Source organism: Balaenoptera physalus (assembly GCF_965194825.1).
Source record: "Balaenoptera physalus genome assembly, chromosome: 13".
Classification (NCBI taxonomy): Eukaryota; Metazoa; Chordata; class Mammalia; order Artiodactyla; family Balaenopteridae; genus Balaenoptera; species Balaenoptera physalus.
The window spans coordinates 22614734-22621852 of record NC_138892.1 but is presented as its reverse complement, the minus strand read 5'-3'; the positions used below and the strand labels follow the sequence as shown (position 1 = coordinate 22621852).

Genomic DNA, 7119 nt, shown 5'->3' with positions numbered 1-7119 from the left:
CATGGTCTGAAACAACACCATGAGTCCCAGGATTTCATAACTGAATTTTTGTTTTGGTCTGTATGGTATGGCCTGCTAGTTTCATAATAATAATTCATAGTAACAGAATTTTTGGTGGGCTTGTAGGGGAGCAGAATTCCCTTCCCATTCTCCACCGCCACCCCCCCCACCATGCAACCCTGTCCTTCCCCCAAGGTTACAGTTGATCTTCCTCAGATATCTATCACTCATTGGTCAAAGGCTGAACTAAGGACCATAGTTAAAGAATAAAATAAGATGGGAGGCCACCAGTCTGTCTGAACTCCTGACCATAGCTGATATTCAGAACCTGATAGGAATTTTTTTTAGACCTTTTCTCCTAAGCTAAAATAAAACTATGTACCCAGAGGAAAAGAAGCAAATTGGAAGGGCAGATCAACCTATTTATCATTCCGGCTGTAATCCAGTTCTTTGGGGAACTGGAAACAACTGACTTTGTCTTGCAAATCTCTGTAAGGCTGGAGGTGTCGCTCTAGAAAATGATTTAAAGCTCACCTGTCTTTTTGCCCATCCCTAAACCTCCCCTATTCTTGTAGATATTGAGATGTTAGAAACAGAACTGTCCTGAACTTAAAATTTTAAATTATCCTAGACCTCTGATAATAGGCAAATATGCGCCCAAAACTCTATCCTGGAAAAAACTTGAATACTTTCTCTATGGCTTTGTAATGTAGATTTTCTACCTCCATTTTCTCTAGGAGCTAAGAGCCATTATATGAAATGTAAACATTAGGGAGAAACTACTCATCAGAAGGGGAGAAAAGAAAACGGAGGTATTTGGAAATTGGACAAATGAGAAATCTTAAAAATCTTATCTAAAAGTATTAGCAAAAAAAAAAAAAAAAAAGAAATTGGCCATTTGAACAGATAAACTTAACCTTTTCCAATTGCCAGAACAAAAATTGGATCCACCTATTCTTTTATAAACTAGTGAGTTTTGTACTATTGTACCCATCTCATGACTGAATTGTTTTAAAAAAAAAAACTGTAAGATTTCTTTTTGTATGTCTGCGTGTGTCTACATATGTATTTTGTAGATGTGTAATATTTTTCTACCTTTAGACAGTACTACCAAAACTAATTTAGGAAGAGCTCTATTTAACTGGTTTAGAATTAAAGTGCTTATAAATTAAGTATTCCTAAAGTTCTCATAAATGAGAATGAACGAACGAACTAACTAACTAACCCAAATGCTTTTCAAGTTTACATGATCTGGGAAAATACTCAGTATTAAGGCTAATTTAAATCTGTTGGTTTAATTAAAATAGGCATGTCTTAGAGTTATCAATACTAAATATAAAACATATTCTACCTGTTATCTCATGTTATCTCTGTTACAAAATTTGTCAGCAAGAAAAATAACTTGTTTTGATAAAATTTTCATACCATAATTGTTGATAACAATGAATTAAATAGATGTAAGATGAGTTTTTAGGTGTAATAATTATGTTTTATGGTATGTGTACTTAAAAATAGCTTTCAAAATCTTTTGGTAACTTGAAACTTAAGAATTTTGCTAAGTTAAATTAAATGATGGAAGTTTACTGAATATCCAGGTCATTTCCAAGTAAGATAAAATATTGAACATTAATTATTGAATATAGTTCATCTGTTTTTAGCTTCTTATTACAGAGGAACTGAAATGGAGCAGGACCCTGTGGGGCTCCTGGACACGGAAGTATTTCCATGTCCCCCCGTTCTTGTTTGTAGGGAATAGACTCCAGCCTCCATGACCTTCCCCAAGTTCCAGAGGGCAGATTTGAACAGTTGCTAATCAGGGAAGGGAGGTGATGCAGAGACAAGGGAGGAGCAGCCAAGAAACAATAGTGCAGCCTTGGGGCAGGGTCCTGGTTCCCACTCAAGGGATACACATAACAATACCTTTGAGCTCTTTACAGAACTAAAACCCCCAACAAATGGAAGATGTTAGCATTCTTCATTCCAGAGGAGATCACAGTCTGATAACCTCGAGAGGCTCATCAGGAGACCACCTGAGGCCAGATTAAAGGAACCAGAAAAGCTCTTTAGTAGACCACTTGAGGCCAGACAAAAGGAGTGCAGGCCCTGCACACACCCTGATCCTCATCAGCAACCCCGCCCATTGCTATAAAACTCCTCACAGAATCTCCCTGGGCTGGGACACACAGTTTTCAGGGGCACGAGCCTGCTGTGTCCCCCTTTTCCTGGCAAAGCAATAAAGCTATTCTTTTCTACTTCACCCAAAACTCTGTCTCTGAGATTCAGTTTGGCACTGGTGCACAGAGGCTGAGTTTTCAGCATCAGTGTGGCCATGTGATTAAGTTCTGCCCAATGGCACATGAAGGGAAATGAAGTGTCCAACTTTGGGTCCTGACCTTAAAATGAAGATGCAGTCCTTTTCCCTGCTCATTGTTGGAATGTGGATGGGATGGTGAAAGCTGGAGACATTATCTCAGGTCAAAGATGAAAACTATATGTTAAAGTTGGCAACAGATAGAAAGAACATGGGCTATGATGATTTTGGAGTTGCCATATCACCTTAGATGACTGTTCTAGCCTTTAATGTGAAAGAGAAGTAAATTTTATCTTGTTTAAGCCACTATGATTTTGGGTCTCTGTTACAGAAGCCAAAAAAGCTATGTTATTAGCCTCTCCACCCTCATGGTCCTGTCCCTCTCATCCTCCCCTCTACCTAAACAGCATGACTCACTCTACCCAGTGCAGCAATCTTATAAAGGGGATTCTTTGAGCTTCTATTGTGAAAACCTGCTAAATTTTCTTGAACTCTCGTTGCCTTGGAGTTACTAGTTCTCCTCCCTGGTGAACGGAGCCCAAACCTAAAGCTGGGCTCCAATACTTATATAAATTGTTTCTCAAAATCTGGTTCATGTTCATTTCGATTACCTGAATTCTGCTACGTTTCCTATCTCCTCTTAGTATCTTCAACTTCCTTAAGATGGACTTAATACTGACTATAACCTTAGGTTGCTTTTTCCTTTCCTTGACCATGTGATCCTTTCTGTTCATCATCTACCACCATAAAGTCCACAGACAGCTGTTTCTATAGCCTTAGAAAATAGACCTGTTCCCTGGTTCCAATCTCTTCCTGCTTTGCACTGAACTCTTCAGCCGAAGATAACTGGAAGAAGTTTGCCAACGCATATCAGTATTCATAATGTTGAATGATTATGTGCAAGTGGCACTTTTTTCCTTATGACAGCTCTAAAAAAAGTTTTCTCCATTATACAGATGAGAAAACTGAGGCTCATAATGTATTTGTGTCTTGCCCAAGATGCCTCATCTAATAAGTAATGGATCTTCAATTGAATCCCAATCTCTATATTTTTCCTTCTCTATATACTATTGCCCAAGCCCAGTGATAAGACAAGAGTTCAAAGATGAGGGCTCAGGTGACAAGAAGAAAAAGGAATCTTTAGTGATCATGTCCTGGAAATGGTACACAGACTCCAGAGAGGTGAAGGGACTATCTAGCATTCTGCCCTAAAAGCCATATTAACACCAGGATGCTAAGATTAACATTTCAAAGCTGTTCAGAAAAAAAGGATGCTCTCCTTCTTTTACTTTTTGAATTTTTTTAAAAATCATTTTTCTCACTTTTCCTCCCCCAGGATTCTTCTAGTTCCCTGACCTTGACAGACATTTCCACTTAAGTCCTCTGAATTATGATGCAGTAAAATGACTTATTTTAATTTCCCTAGGTGTCTTTATTGAATTCTTTCACAGTGCTTTATGAAAAGTATCTGATTACTAATTCACAGAAGACTATTATGAGATTTTCTGCTAAGTGGCTGCCACAGTGGTAGCCAGGCCCAGGAGCCTCTGCAGTTGCTGGTTCTGACCCACTGCCTGCAGGTTCAGAAGTAAGGAGCCTAGCTAAGCTCCAGAATTTTGCAGTTTCCTCTATTATATCACCTCCTGAACAACTCCTAAAAGAAAATACTGCCTCAGCCTCCTGGCAAAACTCTTGAAAGATTAGAAAGTAAGGTATTTTAACACAGAAGTTAAGATCTTGGGGTCTGGAATCAGACTGGCTTTAAATCTCATTGCTTCTGTTTAAATGACTTTGGGCAAGTTACTTAATCTCTCTGTTCCTCTGTTTTGTAGTCTGTAAAGTGAAGGTAATAACCAACTCATAGAGTATTTGTGAGGATTTGTGACTTAATATAAGTAAGGTGCTTAGAACAGTGACTGGCTCATATTAAGTGCTTCCTAAAAAGTTAATTATTTCTCTTATAATTAAGAGTTAGTAAGGGTCCCGTGAAACCTGATGCAAAATACCATAGCATGTGAAAGGTCCGTGAGTACTTGCAACTCCTAGGCATTTTCTGGCCCATGTATGTAAACATGAAATCACATGAAACCATCGTACTTAGCAGTGTGATTCCTCTAACTCAACTTGACTGAAAAATATAGAAGATTATGTGGAAATGTCCCAAGTAATCAGATGACTCTCAAGGAAGAGAATCCCCATGAGAGATCTGGTAGTTACAGGCAGAATGAGTTACCGAATGAATTATAGAATGAGTTACCACTGAAGAGTCACTGTGGGTTAATGTTCTGATCAGCTTGACTAAACTTTAGACATGTTTCTTCCTATAAGCCCCTGATCTCCCTTTTCTTGGAGCACTTGCTTTAGAAAACTCAAAATTGTAAGTTTTTTCTCTGCCCCTTTGAGATGTAAATCTTCTCCCAGTCTCTTGCTGGTTTTAAAACCCAGGAATGTCTTTCTCAAGGAGTTACAAGCCATCCCTTTGAAATGTAGACATCAAAAAAGATATTGCCCCTATCCCCCAGAGACTATGGGAGGATAGGAGCCTTATTCAATAAGCATCAATTAGCAAACACAGATGGCCCAATTACATTGAAAGACCTTCCCCTTAACTGTCCTTCAGTACTTTTCCACTAGCTCACCCCGCTCTTAAAAACTCTCCCACCTTTGTTTCAGGGGAGTTGAGTTCAATTTCTCTCCTCTATTCCAACAGTCTTGAATAAGGCTTCCTCCTGTTAAACTCCATCCAGTACAATTTTTCTTTGACAGGACAATCAGTAAGTAGAATCCAACTGTGAAACAAGTGTTTCTAATCATAAGCAATGGTGATGATATAAAAGTGTAAGAGAAAAACAAATGAAGACACTTGTCCTCCCTCCCCCCAGTTGCCAGCCAACAAACCAACAACAATATTTTGCCTTAGAGTAAGGGAGAGGAAAGAAGTGAATTGTAGGAAGTGATGAATGTGGCTCAGAGTCAAGGTAGATCAATTCTAGTCATTACAGATAAGTTACAATATCTTAGGGGTTGGTTGGGCTTTGAGGAGACTGGACAAAGGCTCAAAGTTACAGACTTCTGTGAGAAAGTACACAAAAAGATTCTTCTCACAATGACAGTCAACTCAACTCTCCAGGAAGAGCTCCAGGTGAACACCAGCCATCTGTCTCTAAAGGCCCTGGGAGTGTGCTGAGATCTTCCACCTACCTAGAAAGCCTCTCTTTAAGAAGTCAGTCTTTAAGCATAGCTGTCAGCTACAAAATTCTGGCTTATGTCTGAGTCTGCAGAACCAGGGTCATTCACATGCCCTCCAAGGATAAATTAGGCATCTCTAAGCCTTGAAGAATCAGAGTGGTGGTGGCTGGTGTTCAAACATTTAAAATATATTGGAGTGCCAGCATGAATTTGCTGGGTGGAAAAACATGAATTCTGAAAAATGGATATTATGACACATTATAAAGTGTAAATGAATAAACCAGAGTGGTGCTGACATGTGAATAGATGCAGACACGTAAGGGGAACACAATAGAAAGTGAATAAAAAATAAATATCATTGGCTATGAAGCATGTAATAAATGTGCTTTTCAGATCAGTGAGGACCACAAGGACTATTAATTCATTGAATGATGTAGCAGGAGTAGTCATCAATTAAAATAAAGTTTGATCCATACCTCATTCCTTATATAAGAGAAAATTACATACAGATCAAACACAGAAACACCAAAATGATAAAAATACTAGAAGAAACGATACAAAGATTCTTATACATTCTTGTTGTGATAGAGGCTTTCCTAATAAAACACAAAACTTTGAAATCATTAATTTTTTAAAAGCTTGATTAAATCAATTACAAAATAATTTAAAATTTCTGTATGGCAAGTTAGGTCATAAGATAAATAAAAAACTGGGGAAAGGTAGTTGCAACTTTGTCGAAAACACTGAGATGGGGCTTCCCTGGTGGCGCAGTGGTTGAGAATCTGCCTGCCAATGCAGGGGACATGGGTTCGAGCCCTGGTCTGGGAAGATCCCACATGCTGTGGAGCAACTGAGCCCGTGAGCCACAACTACTGAGCCTGCGCGTCTGGAGCCTGTGCTCTGCAACAAGAGGGGCAGCAACAGTGAGAGGCCCACGCACCATGATGAAGAGTGGCCCCCGCTCGCTGCAACCAGAGAAAGCCCTCACACAGAAACGAAGACCCAACACAGCCAAAAAAAACCAAACCAAAACAAAACAAAAACACTGAGATGTATGCCTAACAATAAAAACTCCTTCAAATCAATAGAAATAGAGTAACAACACCCCTTAAAATGGGCAAAGGATATGAACAGATAGTTCAAAGAGAAAAGTAAATATAAATGAAACTTAAGCATATGAAAAGAAGCTCAACTTCACTCATAATACAAGAATTGGCACAGAGGTACTATTTTTCAACTGCCAAGTAGGTAAAAGTCCAGAAGTTTGATAACACTGTATATCAGTCAGTACACAACAGACTTCCTTTTATTGCTGGTGTTGGGATAAATCATTATAAACCCTAAGAAGGGGAATTTGGCAATACTTATCAAAAGTACAAATACACGTGCACCCTGAACCAGCAAATTAACTTTTAGGAATGTATCCATCAGATATATGTCTGCAAGTGTAAAGAAACAAGGTTATTCACTGCAGCATTGTTTATAACAACATACTGTAAACAATCCCTATCAATAGGGAGACAGTTAAATAAATTGTGCTACATTCATACAACTAAGTACCAGGAAGTATTCTATGTTCTGTTATGGAATAATCTCCATTAATTTAAATTAATGGGTTA

The 7119-nt window shown here is 38.6% G+C and overlaps 1 protein-coding gene across 13 annotated transcripts in view; it reads right to left on the bottom strand.

The window, feature by feature from the left end:
* ANKS1B (ankyrin repeat and sterile alpha motif domain containing 1B) overlaps positions 1–7119 on the bottom strand; it is a 1150138-nt gene that overhangs the window by 432574 nt on the left and 710445 nt on the right. The gene's annotated exons all lie outside the window — the stretch shown is intronic.